Source organism: Triturus cristatus, chromosome 11 (genome assembly GCF_964204655.1).
Source record: "Triturus cristatus chromosome 11, aTriCri1.1, whole genome shotgun sequence".
NCBI lineage: Eukaryota > Metazoa > Chordata > Amphibia > Caudata > Salamandridae > Triturus > Triturus cristatus.
This window is the reverse complement of record NC_140594.1, coordinates 181,514,721-181,533,901: the sequence shown is the minus strand read 5'-3', so window position 1 is coordinate 181,533,901 and position 19,181 is coordinate 181,514,721. Positions and strand designations below refer to the sequence as shown.

The 19,181-nt window shown below is 42.4% G+C and overlaps 1 protein-coding gene and 1 pseudogene across 1 annotated transcript in view; one reads left to right on the top strand and one right to left on the bottom strand.

Moving 5' to 3' along the window:
- BRAP (BRCA1 associated protein) overlaps positions 1–19,181 on the top strand; it is a 252,112-nt gene that overhangs the window by 133,058 nt on the left and 99,873 nt on the right. The gene's annotated exons all lie outside the window — the stretch shown is intronic.
- Positions 13,491–14,383, bottom strand: LOC146783870 (baculoviral IAP repeat-containing protein 7-B-like; annotated as a pseudogene).

The window sequence follows — 19,181 nt, the reverse complement described above, 5'->3', positions numbered from 1 at the left end:
TTCTTCTCATCCCTCCGAAATTGAAAAGTAAAACTACTCAGTCCCGATCCTTTTCTGGTAACGTCCCCAGGATATGAAACTCACTCCCGACTGACCTTAGATTCAACTTCTCCTTCTCCTGCTTCAAAAGGGACCTGAAACTCTTTCTATTTAAGAAATACTTCACCGGCCAATGTCAGCGAACCTAGACTTCAGTAACCTAGCTGACTCCCAGCTCACTTGTCCATCAATGATAGACGGTTACGGGACTCCCTACCCTTCACTGTATGCCCAATCATAATGTGTTGCTCTATCTATCGTCTTGCACCCTTGTGTCCTGCTATGTAACGTATGCCTAATTATTATGTTTTAGTTTATATCTTTATGTATCCCAATGTCCTACTATGTAATGCAACTTGTGTTCCCTTGCGTATGTAAAGCGCTCCGATACCCCCGGGTCTAGCTAGCGCTATATAAACCTTATAAATAAATAAATAGAATCCCTGCTGACAGTCTTGAGGAGGTTTTATAGAGATTCTCATCCACTGTATTTCTGCAGCATGCTTTCGTATGGTGTCCGTCATCCAGAATGGTGGTGCATCTGGATGGGCTAGGCCTGTGTAAGTGAGCACTTGATAATCTATGTCTAAGGAATCTTTTCTGAGTTTTTGCTTTAAAATTACCTAGTGGCATATGCCATTTGATGTTTGTATCAGTGTCCTCCCCTGGTTAGTATAAAAACCTATAGGCGTACAGGATGACACAGCAATGGGGGGTGGGATGATTATTAACCCAGCTTCTCGATTTCTAAATGTTACGGCCTTTGTATTTGCCCAGATGTTCACACAACCTTCAGCAGGACCAAAGATCCCTAGTAATTAATTTATTTTATGAACTCATCTGTAGGTCTTATGTGAAATGAATAAACATTCAGTGATGCATACAGTCATGCATATGAACACTCCAAATGGAGTAAACCAAGTTGTTCTCTGTGGATGCATGGATAAAGAAATGACACCTTTGGAATGCTTTTTAACACAATAATTAAGCAACTTCAAGACACATATGCAAGTGAAAAAGTCTGTTCCAAACCACTCTAGGTGATATCACGACAAACCATTCATGGTGCTGTGAAGTGATTGTGACACAATACCGTAAAATCCAACATAAATACATACACGGCTACAGGGCTCAATTATTGGACAGCTTACTCCTTATAAGGCTTCTTATTGCCCCATAGGAAACAAAAAAAAAGAGCTTTCCTTGTAGTCTCACCCTATGTTTCATCAGAGAAGATGGCCACTAATAGTATACTACATGTAATTTCTGATAGAGAGAAGGGGATGGAGAGGAGAAGAAAGACTGTTCTCTTTCCTAGCTGAGATCAGAAATGTACTTACTTCATCAGAGGAAGCAGCTAGCAATTCCACCTATCCCATTGCTCATATTTGCATATTGGCAAGAGCTAGTGATAGTTTTCTATTTGAAGACCTCAGTCATTCTCTGTAACGGGCATGCTATGCAATTGCGTCATGTTCTCTACACATGGCACTTGCCCAACCAATAGGTCTTTACAGCATGTGGCCAATGAGGTTGTCATGTCGTGTACGTGTTCTTTAATTAATCCAAGTTATTGTGTATACGAAGTGGGAGTGTGCAGTGTGATGCTGCGGGAGCTGGAGCTTTTTTACCTCTAAGGATACTGAATAATATTGTGGAATTTTCACTGTGGTTATATGTTCAGTTCTACTTCTCATATTCTGCTCTATTATTTGAAGAGGGGAGGGGTAAAGTCAGCGTATCCATAACAACATTGTAAAAAAACACAACACATTTGGCAGGAGGCATCATCGACCTCAGTGCTGCTAAATCCTTCTTCGTGAAACAATAAACCTTCAAATAGGATACGTTTGAAGTGAATAAAACGGGACCTTTGCCCAAAGGTGCGGTTGACAATATTGTGATGTGTCAATTTCTGTGACTCTCATTTTGGTCATTATCTTTCATGTCTTGTGGTTAGATATATTCTACAGAATATTATCGAGAGTGTCAATAATCTTATGTAAAGATCAATCGTTTTTAATAGGTTGATATCCATAAGTAGTGTCATTTGCAGTCTTTTTTGATCCCACTATAACATTTTGATACCTTTCTGTAGAGTCACAGCTTAATGTGTGTGGCACCATGTAGGTAATATTTGATGTGCGAGGCAGACAGGGTCATCATGAAGCTTCTTTCTTGGGATGCACTAAAATGTGGCTGCAAATGAAAGATAATAGTCCCCTCACCGGCATTTAAAAAGTTAATTGTGTTTTTCTTCTCTTATTTACCATGAGTTATTCAGTTAGCCATGCTGCCACAAAAATGTATCCAATGTTTTATTGAGGTATGTCCTTGGAATGTCATCATTAAGGCCTACATAATTTTGTCGATCAATCTCCGTTCCTTTTCAAGTAGTATTCTGGACATCCTAGGAGGGTATTCACAGTCTGTGACCACCCAGCTTTGTCTTTCAATGCATGTCCTTTCTTAGCGCAGTCATAAATCCAGAATTGGTTTTACACCTTATATTTCTTCAGTGTTTGTAGATTTGTGTCTTGATTTTATGGCATAACGGGCATATCATCCCTATGTTTCACAAATTGCAGGGGCATTTTATCTTTCATATTACATGGAATGAGTTTCAATTGTGCTTCTTTAAAACCCAGTCATGGTTTAACACCATGCCTAGTTTTTTAGGTTTCACCTGCACAGCGTTTGCGCTGTGCTTGCGCAATCTCTTGTATTAGGACAAAAACATCTTAAATGGGGCTTAGAACCTGCCCATTACTTACCTTTACTTACCATTTGCTGAAATCAACTTTGCTCTAATTATTGCTTCTTATTGGTCAGCACGCCATCTGCTTTCACTTTGAACGTCTTCCTGCTTTGCCTGTCCATGCTGTGGAGCATTGCTCAGTCACTGGCTAGTGGCCAGTGTCCTTCCATTGGGTACCCACTTTAGAAGGCACTCTTTAAAAAATGTGCTATCTAGCACTCCATACGAGTGTATCTGCAGGCTGTCTCTCCATCATGCACTCCTACCACATTGTTGCCTAGCACCCTCCCCCTCTCTCAATTTAAAAAAGAAATGAAATTTCTAATGTACTTCATGCCCGCTACCCCTCTTCATCATCTTGCTTGCCTTGCACAGCTTCCACCCACACCTGTGTCCATACAGCTCCTTGACTACCCTTCATAGCGTCCGATCATTAGTGTACTTCCCAAACTTTGCACCTGTTACAACCAGAACTTTTCAACCACTAGAATGAGCACTTATCAACCACTTTCTCTGAGTGGTTGGGGGATAAACTGGGGATGTGATTTAAGTATTTATTTATTACATTATTTTATGTATTTGTGTATTTGGGGGATTTGTAAAGCTGTACTCTCACAGCACCCATTGAACTACAATAGCTTCCCCACAGAGAGAGATGATGTAATGTTCTGAGAGTCTGGCTGCATGCATGAGTAAATCCGCCTTCATTCATTCTGTTGTATACAGTGGACATTTCCTTGTTAGAAACTTCCTCTGTGTATCAAAGGAGACAAAATATGACACAAGAACACACTGTCTTGCTTTTCGGTTCGATTCTCTGCATCAGCTCAACATGATGTGATCCTGGGCAAGTCACTTAGAAACTTGGGGGCCTATTACAAGTCTGGCAGTTTCAGGACCGCCAGATTTGTGGTGGTGCTGCGGTGGCGTTCTTGAGACTGCCCAATCACAACCCTAGTGGTCGTGGCGCCTTGAGACCGCCGACTCGACCAGGGATCCACCGTTACCTGGCGGTTGTGCGACAGCCCAGAGGCACCTATATGCTTGGCGGGACTGCAACGGTCCTGCCAAGCATATTACGACTTTCATCACTGCCACTGTTTTCATGGAAGTCTTTCCTCCATAATAACAGTGGGGGTGTGGAAAAAAGGAGCCTCACGCCTTGGCGATGCACACGGAGGGGCACAGCATGTGTGTCCCCCCCCCCCCCCCCATGTGCATGCACAGAAGTTCCAGCACTGGATGGCTATTTCAGTCCATGCTGTGCTAGAATTTCCTTTGACATTCCCATTGCGGTGCCAATTTTATAGGCACTGCCATCGGAACGTTAAAGGAAAAGCCCACCAATGACTTAAAAAGTCGTAATAGGGCAGGGCGGCCTCCACACGGGTTTGGTGGTGCTGTGGTGGGACCGCCGCACCGTCAAACTCATGATGGGGCCCTCAAAGTAAAGAACGTAATAGTGCCTTAATATGGCACGTCCTAGCAAGGTTATTTTTCTTCAATTTCAGCAATGTTACACAGCAGGGCAATCACTGCTGGGCCAATGTCTAAAAATATTGACAAAGGCAATAGGCATAGGTGAAACCTATTGCCTTTGCCAATGCTTAACATTCTTGGTAAAAGAGCAGCCGCTGCACATACCACCGCATGAGTGATGACCTGCAACAGTGTGTTAGTTATACGTTGTAGTGATGTCTGTTTTGGTCTAGTCTGTACCAAAAGGTCCCTAATGTTTTGGCCTCTCTTATGAAAAAACACACTTTTGTTTCCAACTAAAGTGTACCAGTTCTTAGTTATGAACTTTTTTTTTTACTTGACTTCAGATGACATTGTAGGCAGTGTTGCAAATCGGGCATTCATTTCCTGTTTTTTTTTGGTTTTCAAAGTTTTAAGTACTGTTTGGTAATGTGCCCTCTTCTTTGTGTTTTTTAAGGATCCGGTCTCGATAGTGTCATTGCTGTCATTTTGTACACAGTGCCTCAGGTTGGTTATTCAAGTCCACAGTATTACTACAGTTGCAACGTAATTAGAGAAGTTGACCGTATCGTAGATTTTCTTGGAGTAAATGTGGATGGAAACTGTCAAACCTCAGTTGGTTGTTACTATCATTTGGTTTGTAGTAAGTGTCTTTTCCTGGTCCCCTATTTTCTGGGAATATCTTGACATTGAGGAAAGCATTTCCTCATTACTTGACGGCATTGTTTAATTTTAGGAACACATTACATTACATGTGTTTATCTATGTGATGTTGCAGATTCACAACTTCCTGCCAGATGATCAGTACTTCATCGTTGTAAAATTTCCATAATGGTAGATTTTTTTAAGAACAGATTATATATGGTAAATATATGTTTCTGCTCAAAATGATGGGCATACAGGCTGGCTATGCTTGGTGCAAAAGTGCTGCCCATGTGTTTGGAGGTGTTTAAACTTCCTCAAACTTAAAAAGGTTCTTAGTTGAGGGGTGGTGTACACACTTTAAGACAAAATGTCTAGGAGTCATGCGGTTCCATTTACTCTAGTATAGTATATATAAAAGTGGGATGTGTTAAATATAAAAAAAAAAATGCCCCTACAGAGATTAGTCACAAAATACTGTTTGTCGCTCTGTGGGTCAGGTTGTATTTTCCTATTTGAGGGTCAGATTGTTTAGTTGTATAATCTTGCATAGAAAATGATAGAAACTTGCTTAAAAGTTCTAAATTATTAAAAGTCTAGTTCAGCAGTGAAAGTAGATCCTTCATATATTTAGTTAAAAATTAACTTTTAAAAATCATACTTTGTGGCACCTGAAAGAAAATCAAACTTAAATCTGTTGTTCTGATTTTCCTTTCACTTCATTGACTCTACTTAGCATCCCAATTGTGTTAAGTGGTGTGCTCTTAGGAAACAAAACACCAAGTTATAAAGTTAACAAGATTGTTGTGGGATAAGCACTAGAACACTTAGCTGTGATTAGCCGTGTAGGAGGGAATAGGGGCACAACTTCATAAAGAGCTGGAGCCACAGCTTTCCTTTTGCCTGAAGATGCCACAAAGGAGACCAAAGCAATAGAAGCCTTTCATACAGATAGGTTCTAAGGCTTTTGTCTTTATTCATGGTGGGGGGGAGGGGGCTACCTGTTCCTGTATCGGTCAGAGGGGGTATCTTCTCATTTTAATATAGCTTGATATGGTAGAGGACTCGCAGCTCCAGAGAGGGGAACCTAACGTCTCCCATATTAGATGTACATATGTTTGTATGCTCAATTTAAATAGCATAAACCTAGCTGACAGCAGTGGAGCACATAAGGGTCAGAAGAAAATGCATGGTCCATGTATGCTATGAGGTAGGTGGTTTGGGCACTGTTACACTGGTATTGCATCATGATGTGGTGTTCTTTAAAAAAATAAATAGATAAGTCTTCAACTCTTTTCTAAATTAGAGCAAGCTTATGGATGTCCTGATGAATATGTGGGATATTGGAGTTCAACATTAACTTTATTGTTATCTGTATTTCTTTAAGCACACTGTCACCCGACAGGGTATCCTGACGCTGAGTAGGCCCTTGTGCCTAGCCTTACCTATGATAGGTTGGTTAATAGAAAAGCCAGGTCTTCAGCATCTTGCAAAATTCAAGAAGAGAGGAAGAGGCTCTGATGTGGAAAGGGAGGTTGTTCTATGCTTTTGGAGTGATGTAAGAGAACGCTTGTCCTTCTGATGTGGTTTGTGTATGCATGAAATGGATGCAAGTAGGAGTCCTACAGTGCAGAGTTGTCTGGATGGTTGGTGGAAGGAGATGCAGTTGTTCAGGTAGGTGAGGCCTGAGTTGTGAAGTGCCTTGAAAGTGTATGTGAGGAGTTTTAGTTGAGCGTGTTTATGTATCGGAAACTAGTTTAGTTTTCTGAGGTGGGGTGTAATGTGAGTTCTGTGTTGGAGTTTGAGGAGGAGTCTGCCTGCTGAGTTCTGGATTGTCTGTAGTCTTCTAGTGAGTTGCTTAGTGATCCCAGCGTAGAGGATGTTCTCAAAATCCAACTTGCTGGTGACTGGAGGTGAGTGACCGTTTTACTTGTGTTGCTTGAGAGCCATTTGAAGATCTTCCTCAGAATCTTCAGAATGTGGAAGTAGGATGTAGTGACAGCATTGACTTGCGCAGTCATGTCCAGTTTGCTATTGATTATTCTGAGATTCCTGGCGTTGGTTCTGGGTGGGGTATGGCTCTGAGTTCGGCTGGCCACCAGTAGGAGCCCCAGGGTGAGTTGTTCTTGCTGAAGATTACTACTTCTTTCTTGTCCATGTTGAGCTTGAGACAATTTTATTTGATCCAGTTAGGAAAAGCCAGTCATGCACGCAGTGAACTTGTTTTGTGTGTCGGGGTCTTGTCCGAGAGGGAGAGTATGAGTTGAGTGTATCTGCATAGGAGAGGATGTTGATGTTGTGTGCGCAGATAACATTGGCCAGGGGGATCATCTATGAACTGAAGAGGGTGGGGCTGTGTAATCATACTTGAGGCACTCTGCAGATGAGTTTGCGATCTTCCAAGGAGTAAGGTGCCAGACTGACAGCTTGTGTTCTATCCATTAAGAAGGGGTGGATAGTCCTCAGAGAATAGTCACAATGAATTGAAAAAAGAAGTGCTAAAAAGGAATATTGTTTATTGTTAGAATTTCACATGGATAGGGGTTAGGATGTCTCTAGTCACTGACCAGGACTTTGGATGATAAACATGGCACCACATGAGTAACTATCTAGAACGTTCCTGGACCTGAAAGAAAACATCTGGAGGAAGTAAACTTCTGACCATACTCCTGGGTAAGAAGCCTGAAGGGGTCCCACTTTCCACTCAAGGACTGTAATAGCTCTCCAGGGGTCAGCTGTCTGTTCTCTTTTTGACTTGCATTACATAAAAGACCTGACTTTAGAGCGACTTGGATCGTAGAAGCATTCCTTGAGAACCCGGAAGCTGTAGAAGAGTCAAGGAGTAAAACCAGGACTGACAAACCTATCATGAATTAATATGTGATAATTTTCTAATTTTGAAGCCTGAGACAAGGCACCAATGCTTCTTCAGAAAGGCACAACCTAACTTGCTATGATGTAGTGGCTAATCCTGCTCTGGCATTTTATTCCATTTGAGGTCAAGGCTACTGCAAGGCTGCCACAGAACTGCTGTAAATAAGTTTCCTACTCTGTACAATCCTATCCAGCTAGAGCATCAATTCTCACCCTGATGAAAAAAATCTAATAACCAGAAAGATCATCAACAAATTTTTCTAATCAGAAAAGTGACCTCTCCTCCTACTAAATCACAACAGCATATAGGTCTGAGGGGGCTCTCGAAATGGAATTTTGTTTTTCTTTACAGTGGATGACTCCTTTAAATTCGGTATTCAGAGTTTCCTTTACTTTGTAATAGACGTTTATGTTGGTATCAGCCAGCGTTACTGAAAGTGAAAGGTTTGAGATGTGTGAAACAAGAAGTAGACATTGATGATCTTCTGTTGTGTACATAAGGACATAAAGGTCAGTAAACTTCCATTGCTGTACATTTGCTCAAGTAAAATCAGGATCATACTTCCCACTAGTTGGGTTATACAATAAGATTTGGATGAATACAAAGAAGTGCACCATAGAACTAGCTGAGGAATATACATGGGTTTATGTTCTACCATCCTTGTGACTTTTAACCATAGTGTGCATATTGTGGCTATGTGTAGAAAAAGTTTCAAAAGTGAAGATTTTGTTAGAAAGGGCAGAGTTTAATTCTGTTGGGTCTGTCAATTCTTCATTTAATTTAGATACCAAATCCTGTGCTTTATATGCAAACCAGGGCACTCTGTACTGTAATTGTGCTGTTTAATAATAATTCATGAAACTTGACACCTGCATGCTCCGTAGGTCGAAGGGTAATGGCAGAGGTGTTTAATGCTACACGCGAGTTAATATTACTCCACAAAAGTCATTACTGTAGTGAATCTAACCACTTGAAACTGTTCTGGTATAAGCAGAAATATGTTTTGCTGATAGAGAAAGAGACCTCACGAAAAAATCAAACAAAAAACAAAGATTTAATTAGCTTTATAGTTAGGTGTTAAAATAGCATCAAAATGAATGTTTAAAAGGCAACAAAAACACTGAAATTCATTAGTTCTAGTCAACTTGCGCCCCTGCAATGCACTGCTTATCACCTCATATATTCCATCACTCATGACATCTTAAATAATGTCAATAATGACATCATTTTTTTTTAAAAACAAATTTGTATTTTTTTGTTGGTGGTGGCATACTAATTTTGGGAAGTGATATGTTCTAAGGTGATTTTACTGCTTGTAGAATCCTGATTCTCGGCTAGGATTTGATGAACCATGTGTGAGAGAAAATAGTTTATCTTCATTTTCTCATAGAGATTATGGAAGGTGCTCCAGAAGCAAAAATGAGAAGCCCTGTAAGAAGAGCGTCTGGTATTATGCTTAAAACCTGTGCTTCCAACAGCCTCATTTGATTTCCCAGTGTTCTACTGCATCTTCACCACAGTGTTCTAATAAGTAACTCGAGCATTACAATTCTGTGTTGATCACGAAAGTGTAGCATACCTGAACGCTAGGACACATTTTCTATGAGTTCTCAAATATTTTCCTCATCCATGTCTCAAATATCTTCCTCATCCAAATCGGTAAAGCATGCAGATTGAATCATGTACCAACTCCAGAAGCAGTCTCAGTTAATTCCCTAGCGAACATCTGCATCTTCACCATAGAGTTCTAAAGAACAATGAGAGTGCTAACATTTTGTATTTGTGACAAACGTGAGGTACTCCTGGATGTCTTTTTGTTGGAATGGGAGCTGTTTAATTTAAAGCTTTCCTGAGTAGCAGTCTGAAGTAAATGAGCATATAGATATAAATGCAGGGATGAAATTAGTGGGTTACAAATGTGAGGCGAGGTGTGGATTTTTAGTAATTTAACGCATAATTTAACTTTTAAAGGGGCGAAAAATAGTTGATGATGGGGACGTTTGCAGAAGTACTGCTCCCTCTTTTCCCATCTTTTTATTCACCCTACCCATCTTTACTGTTACTTAACAGCTCCCTAAATTTAAAATAGTAAACATTTTGGTAGACAAACTTTGTGTGCAATAGTGGTTTGGCAACTGCAGAGGAATGTTCGTGGAGGATTTGGCGCAGGCCTTCTGTCGTACAGCCAGAGGATGTGTGCACCAGGGCTTGGCTGCCTGCCGAGGATTGTGTGCAGTGCCTGGCCTTCCAGCAATGCCCTGCAGCCAACCCCCATTGTGCATTTTTTTTTCTGGTCACTAAAGCATTTTGTGGTGTACTTGTCATTTACAGACAGAATATTTTCTGTTGAAATGGTCACAAAATATGCGCAGATATACAGTTTTACTGATAAAAAATATATTGCACACAAAAGATGAGTTTTCATGAATATTTATTTGTGCATCACCAGGTAAAGTGTCTTGGTTTTTTCCTGATCCTATTAAAATCTTTTGTTTTCATCGCACTTCATAACAGCTGAATGTGTATAGTTCATTTACCGGTATTTACATTTTGTTGTGTGTCAAGAGTAAATGACATCGTACAGTCTTTCCTATCAAACCTCATGTACCCCAGCAAGATTGTCACATAATTCACGTTACTGTTCTTCCTCTTGTATGCTATATGAGAGAAATTTGTAAACACGAATCCTGTGGTAAAAAGTGAGCAGTAAACCGCTGTCTCTGAAGCGCCGCAAATGTGACAAGATAAATACAGAAATTAAAGTTATCTTTATTGCTTGGACTTTCGCGACCCACCAAAAATCTACTTCCAACCCACAGTTTGGGAAACAAGGATTTGGTGTCTATTCTAATAGGTATATTGCCCCGTCAATGTATATCTGTAATCAAAAGTGGGTCCACTATGGATTATCCAAACCTGAGAAATGCCCCACTTGCTCCATGATGTTACGCTTGTATAATATTGTCTGTGTAGGGTCTTAAGCTTATAATAGCATATCCTACACATGCATAGTTACTACGTGCATTCTCCCCCCTAATGGGTAGGCGTTCGTGTGCATGTCTATCTTGTAGCTATCTAAATAGTCTAGAGTAAAAATCTGTAGTCAGAGAGGGCACCCCGTCTCATTCCAGTTATGTAGATTATGATTCAGATATTCTATCATTTTCCTGTACCCTCTCTTCCCCTCTAGTATATAGTATTCATGCCTATTTTATGAACACCTCATCTAGTCTAAATCAACATATGACCTATATAATGAGGCTCCAGTCTACCATGTCAGATGCCTTGTGTACACCCAGACTGGCTACTGCATATGAAATCTGTTTGTTGTACATGTATTCCAACAGAAAAAGAACCCTTCTAGTGTTGAGAGGTGTCTCTAAACTCAATGAATGCAGTCTGTCCCAGTCTGTTGCATTCTCTTTGCTCCTTTCTGACCTGCTTAAAACTGTTGAATTCAAAGTTAGTTGTATCCATGTGGCTACTCTTAAAATGACTTGTGAATGGTTATTTTAGGTCATTGTTTTGTGTTGCCCCCTGACACTCCTTGATTCTGAATTTCAAAGTGTATACATTTTACTTCCTGCATACATTTTCTTGAGTGAGCATTCTACATCTGTGGCACATGACAGTTACCGTAGGTTGTGATTTGAACTTGGCCTATTACAGGACGACCTAAAATAGCGGCTACTTTATGATCACAAATGGCTAGACATACCATAGGATCTTGGCATTTCTCCTGCTTTAAGAAAAGCAGATAATAATATAGTTCTATACATTTAGTCCTTGTGTGTTAATTGCTCACCTACGATTTAGAATTGTTGAATTTCTGATGTGAACTTAGTACCTGTTGAGGCCCCCCTTTCTTTGACTGTAGGGTGCATTATCTAATGTATCCCAGGCCTGCCCAAGATGTCGGCCACTTTATGATTACTAATGGTTAGATTTGCCATGTAACCTCGGCCCTCGTCATTCTGGCATTAGCCAGGCCATTTTGACCTTGTGTTACACTTACTTAAACCGCATGATGATTGATTTAAAGAATGTTTATGGCTGTAGTAGAAGATTACCGGATGATAGACTTGTTTGGAAACCCTCAATAGGCAATCCTTTTTTATCCTCTTTTTGGCTTTTGTGTAAGTGATTTATACGATCCATGGTTATTTCAAAATGGTGTCTATAGTTGTGACTGTGGATGGCTTGCTGTGCTATTAACTTTGGTATTCTATTTGGATTAAATGTGGCTCTTAAAGAGGATGTTGATGGGAAGGTGTTTGGTACAGTGTGACGGCTGGTGACTAATAAAGTAAGTTCTTATTCATGTACATGCCTTTACTGCGGTGGTGATGTGTTTTTTTTGGTTGACCTCCTTGGTAATTGTTCTTTTGTTATATTTTCCAACATAGATTTTGATGTACTTTGTGGCTCATGCAGTAGCAACTTTACAATAATTGGGATTTATTCTAAGCATGGCAATCAGTTTTTATGGAACAGTGGCATTTTACATTTCCACTTTGTTTTAATAAAATCATGAAGTTGTTGATTGTGTAACATAATACAGGGGATCTTACATTATCTCTATCTGATTTATTTTGGAAGTTTATGAATTGGAATCTCCCAGCTGTGTCTACTTACAAATAGCCAGGAACCGGGTTTACTTATGTAATTGCATTTATATAGCGCTTACTACCCCTGGATGAGGCATCAAAGTGCTTTTCGGTGAGTAGCATGCTACTCCAGAATCCAAAAAGAATTATTAGTGAATTAGTATAGGGAAATATTAAAATTTATTTGAGCGTTATACATGTGATTCTGGTATTTGGATTGAAAAAGGGTAGCGGAGGGATAGAAGAGGGAAGGGGTTTGCATTTATTTAGCGGTTTGTACCCCTGACGATGCACCCAAGCGCTTTTAAACAAATAGCACGGTACTCTAGAACCCAAAACAGGATTAGTGGTGAATTAGTATAGGGAAATATGAAATTAATTTGAACTGTGGACGTGAGTCTGTTAGTTGGATTAAAAGGAATAGTGAAAGAATAGTCGAGGGAAGGGTCTAGAAAGTGTTAATTCGGAGATCATAGCAAGAGGAGGTTTTGGGATGAGTATAGGGGAGGGGGAAGAGTCAGAAGGAAGGAGGCTTGTTTGGGAGATCTGAATAGTAAAAGAGGTTTGAGATTATGCAAGGAGGAGTAGTCTAGAAAGGGTTATTTTGGGGGCCATAGTAGTAGAATGGGGTTTGGGATGAGTTGGAGAGTGGAGATTGAAAATATATTGAGAGAGGTATATGGTGAGATATGGGGTAGTGCATTGGAGATGCTTATTACAGAGTAAAGTAATAAATATAAAGATACATACGTACATTGGAGGTATATATGTATAATTAAGGTAATATATTTAGATTTGAGTTGTATTCAATAAACTCACTTTCAAGTGTTGCTGTACCTTAAGCAAATTTGTTTTTAACTTTTTTTTCCTTCAATAGTGAAGCAATTGTAGATGGATAGTTATGATAAAAATGTACTTATTCATGCAGTGGCCTATATATATGTTAAACATAGAATAATATAACCATAAGTAATATGTACATTTGGTGTAGCTGACCGCGGCAAGAGGGTGGAAGTAATCTAGTGTTATTGAATGAATGAATGAAGGCATTTATAAAGCGCATCGTTCCACTCCGAGGAGCATCTTGGCGCTATCGGATGCGGGGAAGTCTGGGTGAGGAGATTAGTGAACCCAGTGGCGTGTTAAGGATCAGATGAGTGATAACACTGTATGGTCTGGAGCAGCAAGAATCCATGTTTTCAGTAGCTGGATTCCGTTTCCTGCACAACCTGCTGAACCAGCGGTCTTCCGAAGTCATGGTATTGGACGCCGAGGATGTAAGGTCCCCACCCCCCCACCCCCGGACATGCTGCAAGAACTCACACCTGGGAAACCACTTGGCGTGCTTGATCCAGGGGTCATCATCTTCCTCCCAGTTACAAAGGCCTCTGTCGCAGTAGAAGCACTTGATGTGGTCCCCATGGCCTTCATAGAAGAAGCCGGCCTGAGCCAGCTACTAGTATCGGCCAGTATCGTAAGAAGGAGAGGCGTGTCCATTCCCGAGCCATATTGGGGTGGGCTGGGTGTTCCAGGACGGTGGTGTCTTCAGTGTCCATATTGCGCAGGTGACCCAGGATTTACCCATCTGTGCAGTCTGCCTTTGGGCTGGTCTCTCGGTGGGTTGCATACCTCCCGTCCCAGCACAAAGGGACAGTCTGTGAAGAACTTCTGGTGCTCAGACATGGCGCTCTCTCCTGTGGCCCAGCACTTCAGAATCCCTCTGCAGGAGAAGCACTGGACCCGGTCGCCAGAGCGAGCCAGATCTAGTAGTGAGACAGGCGTGGAGGAGGGCCAATCCTGGAATGACCACAGCCTCTCCTCCTCACTAGCCATTGAGGCTTGTCTACAATCTGGGGCGGCCCATCCTGGGACCAGGTCGTTGAGCACATAGTCCACTGTCCGCTGTGCTAAGCTGTCAGAGCTCGATGATCCACGCGGGCAAACAGACGGAAGGGATGGTCAACGCTTCTCGTAGTTGCTCATCCTGCTGGAAATCTGAAGGTTAGCAGAGGAATGAAGGTCAGCAGCTGATGTTCAGTAAGGAAAAGTCCAGGAGAGTCCAAGGAAGACTTCAATCGACAACCTGTAGACAGTCTATGGTGCTGTGGCCCAGCAGAGCCTTCTGTTCGCCATAGCCTGGTCAGAGAGGTCCCCACACTGGCTGCAGCACCTGACCGCCTGAGGCCACTCACTCCCGGACGGTAAGAGAGTCTGGTACCACCCACCATTCCGTGCCTCGACCCACGATCCTACTGCAAGCCACCTGCATCCTAGAGATTGACTACCCCCACTGCTGCCCCGATGGAGTGCGCAGAGGGGTGGATGAGCCTGCGTGGAGGAGCCCGCGTGGAGGGTCAGGTGCAGGACCCGGCCTGATGGGCCTTGAACCGGGCCTAGGTGGAGCTCCCCTAACTTACGGGGGCTGTTGCTGTGGGAGGATTTATTCCTGTTGTCCCTGCTGGCACCGTCCTACTCAGGACAGGATCTGGAGACGATCGTTCCTGTTCGGAGAAGAAGACTGTGGGGCCTAATGTTGGGCTGGCCTGAACCGGACCGGAACAGTGGGGCTTGAGGGCCTGGAACCTGGCTGGCGGCAGTGAGTGCGACTGAGCATCAGTGGCAGCAGAAGGGGTGCTGGGACTGCACGCTACCCTGATCGCATCCTGGTGGCAGTGTGGGGGGGGTTGGGGGTTGCCCGCACCTTCCTTTCCTTTTTTCCTGTTCTTTGGGGGAGGGAGAGGCCTGCTTGCCTTGAGGGTACAGACATTGCCGCAGGGCCGGGGCCTGATCAGGGGCCCCTGGTGACAAGGCATTATTGCACAGGGGACACCGTGGGCAGAGGCCAGCAGCACCACCTCAGAGGAGAGCCTTTCTGGGCCCTCAAGGCCACCTTCGCTGCCTGGAGGGGAGACCCGTATTGCTCGTGCCCCTCTCCTGGCCACAAGTCCGTGGCCCATCTGCAGAGGTGAGGCGGATCCTGTAGTGGAGCGTCCCCTCCCCGGACATTCTGCATCACCATGAGGGCCCTGCATTATTGTCAACACTGTCCCTGCTCTACCTGATATCAGTGGTGTGCTTTGAAGGAGGCTTTGCGTGGTTGTGGACTGCTCGTGCCCCTTTCATCATCAGCCACCTACATGTTGATGAGATGTGAGGTGAAGTGGGTCCTTTATCTTGGTGACGTCTGGCACATGGATTTTTTCCACACCTGTTGTACTATACTTTGAGTTCAGGACCAAAGACAGTTTACCACCTACCCTGCACTGGCTAACTTCTGGACGGTCCATTGAAGTGGTCTAATGGCATGCTTTACACCATTATCCAGTCCTGGCTTTTATGTAACTTCTCCCTGCATTTTCAAAAATTGTGGTTATTCGCACTTTTCCATTAAAAGCATAGGCTTACATTATGTGAGTATATGCAGCACATTTGTGATGGTCAGGGGAATGTGGTGCTTTACACTTGGCTGCCATGAGAAGTAGCATGAATGCAAAATGATGCCTATAGAGACGTATGGACTCGCTTTAAAGTTAGGTTGCATTTTTTATGGTGCACAATATGGGTGCACCTTGACTGCTTTTCTATCATGATGTTTTCCACTTAGGCTATACATTGGTGACTTCACATGGGGTTGCATGAGAACTGAATTGATTAATTACAATCTTTACTGAGTAGTATTTTGTATAAACTATGCCCTTGGTGTGATTTAGACTTTGTGATTTGTTTTTTGGAATCTTTACCTCTGGATAGAAGACCAAAATAACTGGAACTTGCAGCTTGAACTGCAGCGTTTGTCGTGATTTTCAAGGTGTGTTTTCATTGTCTATGATAATTTAGCAATTCATATTTTTTCACGTTGGTAGCTTACTCCAGATGCGCAGCCTCACTATAGCACCTGTTAACTCTCCTGTGGGCCAAGGGATATTACTACTCTAAGGTGTTGTTAATGCTGCATGAACTTTAATCTTATGTGGAGTATGCATTTGGTGCATACAAAATTGCAACTTATGCATGCACAAGATATTTTTGCACTGGCTTTCTTCTTTTTCACAAATCACAACTTTTGGATTTTGTCAAGATTGTGTGTATGATCTGTATTCATATATAACGCCTTGATAAGCGTTTTTAATTCGTGTATATTTTCTAGCCATGAGAAAGTCTTTTTGATGAGGCTGGACAAAACACATGTTGGCTAGAAGCGTCTCATGACCAATGTGGATTAAGAATATCTTGTGGAAGAATATCAACAAGAATTGGCTTAAATTCCAGTGTGTGTTTGCAAAGACTCTAAATTACTTATTTAGCTTTTACCTGAAATTTTGGGGAGTATTGAGGTGGCTACCCCCTCTCTTGCTCTAGCACCTTAGGCATATAGTGTGACTGGTTTTCATTTTACTTTTGTAAGTATTTTGCACTGACAATGCCGCGCCAGATATGGTATTGCACAGGTTGTAGTTGATGATTATACTAAGCTAGGGATAGCGTTGTGCTTCTATTTTTGATGTTCCACTGTATGTATCTTCGCAAACGTCTGAAAGGACTCTCCAGAGGTCATGATTTTGGTCTTTGTGATGGTAGGGGTAAAAATAATTATGGTAATATAGTCATGTTGACTGTTCACCTGATGCTGAAGACCCATCTAAATTAAGAGTAACCAGGTAGTATGCATATGCAGTATCCATATGGCAAGTGGCTGAACTTGCACCCAAGTGTCTTTTGTGTACTATGACTAACAAATGTAAGAGGGTGTGATCAACTCCCCATGAATTCAGTTTTTACCAGAGACCTGTTCTATTAACCTTATCAAGGCTCTTAAGTAATCAATGAAGCACACACATAATGTGTAGTCCTTCCTCTCCTTTGCTTTATTAACTAGCAAATGTAAAGCCAAGATAGCATGCTGGTCTAACACTGGTTTGACAGAATTTGATGAGTTTGTGTTTATGCCCATGAATGACCCTATACAAATACCTTTTTTTTTTTTTTTGCTCCAGAAAGATGCGACTCATATCTTGCATCCATGTCTAGTAAAGTGATCCAGTGGTCGTTTTTCTGTTCTAATGTTGGACCTTTAATCTGAATAGGCTATTGGATTTAATATTTTCACAAAGGGAGAGTTTCACCTCATTCTTGCACATTTGTGAGGTTTATTCTCTTGTTTTTTGTTTTTAACAACTTTAATTAGAATTTTAGGGGAAACAAGACACACATTTTGGCTATATCATGAACAATGATTGTCCGCGTGCATCGGTTGACAATACAGAATTACAGTTTATATAAGCAGTTAGAGCCTTGTGTAACCCCCGCTCAAGCCCTTGAGAGACAACTGCAACTGCTGAATTTATGAGGCTCAAAGTGACATGTTGACATATAGTACGATTAGCCTGAAGGGGGCGACCTGCTCTCTACCCCAGAACAGGGCATCTCCCATTCCCCCAAAGCCCTGGACATTGTCGGGTGTATCCCCCCCTGTGCTTTGCAGTCTCCATATATGTGGTAAAGGGGCACCAAATAACACATTTTGCAACCCTATCACAAACTATTGCTGTACGTTTTTCCATCTCCTAGACTGACCACATCTTCCCCATCACATAAGCGTGCCTGCAACTTTTTCCACATCTGAGCCACACTCGGACGATCGGCCAGAAGGAAGTGCAAGAATAGCTTCTCCTGAGGGGTCGTCATGGGGTAGGATCTGTGCTTCCCCGGGAGAACCAATAGTCGCTCATGGGACAAAGAGACATTAGTGATGGAGCATATCGTGAGGGGGACTTCTTCCCAAAACGCCCAAATCCACTGGCATGTCCACCATGTATGTAAAAAGGTAACTCTTTCCCCACAACCCTTCCAACACAGCTCTGAACCTCCAAACATGCACTGGAGACGCACAGAAGTGACGTGTCAGTATTTTGTAGGCTTTCTTCTTATGAAGTAGGCATATGGAGGACTTGGAGGCCCTCTGCCAGATAGAGCCCCAAGTCTTGTCTAAAATGTCCATAGCCATTTCCGTATCCCATTGCGCCATGTATGCATGCTTCCTGGAGGGGCTGAGATTTGAGATGTAGTGGTATAGCCAGGATATGCCTTTGCGTTGGATGTTATATAGGGATTCGATCAGTGATTCCTCCCTCTGCACGGCTCTATGAACAGGATCCCTCCACGCTAAGTGTAAATTCTATGTGAGCCTATATTTGTCGAGCCTAGTCAATGTATATTTCTCAATTAATTCTCCCCTTGTCCTAACATCGTTGTTGTAGAAGTCCCTCAAAGACTGTGACTGGCCCTGGTCCCACCAAAATGAGCCTGGTTCCTACATGCCTGGAGTGAAGTTCGGGTTATTGGCCAGTGGGTTCAAGAGTTAGGGGTTGACCGGAAATGCATGTTTTCCTCATATAGTTTCTTCATATAGTTTGCCAATGGGCCAAGAATTTGTCAGTGTTAGGGGGAATGGGGAGACCTGCCCAGGCTGAGTTCGGAAACCACAAAAGCTCACCAGGGGGGACTGTTGAGAAGACTTGTTCTTCTTGTACCCAAAGCTTACCCTTAGGGCAGTGGTTCCAATTAAGGGAAGCGCGTACTTGAGCTGCCAGCATGTATGTTGTCTGGCTAGCCCAGGCCTCCTTTGGCCATGGAGCGGAATATGGACTATTTTGCCACCCTCTGGGATGTACATTCCCACACAAAATTAAGCATTTTGCTATGGATCAGGGCCTATGTTCTTTTGTGGATGATGAGGGGAAGGGTTTGTTGGAAATGCAGGAGCCGGGGAAGGAAATTCATT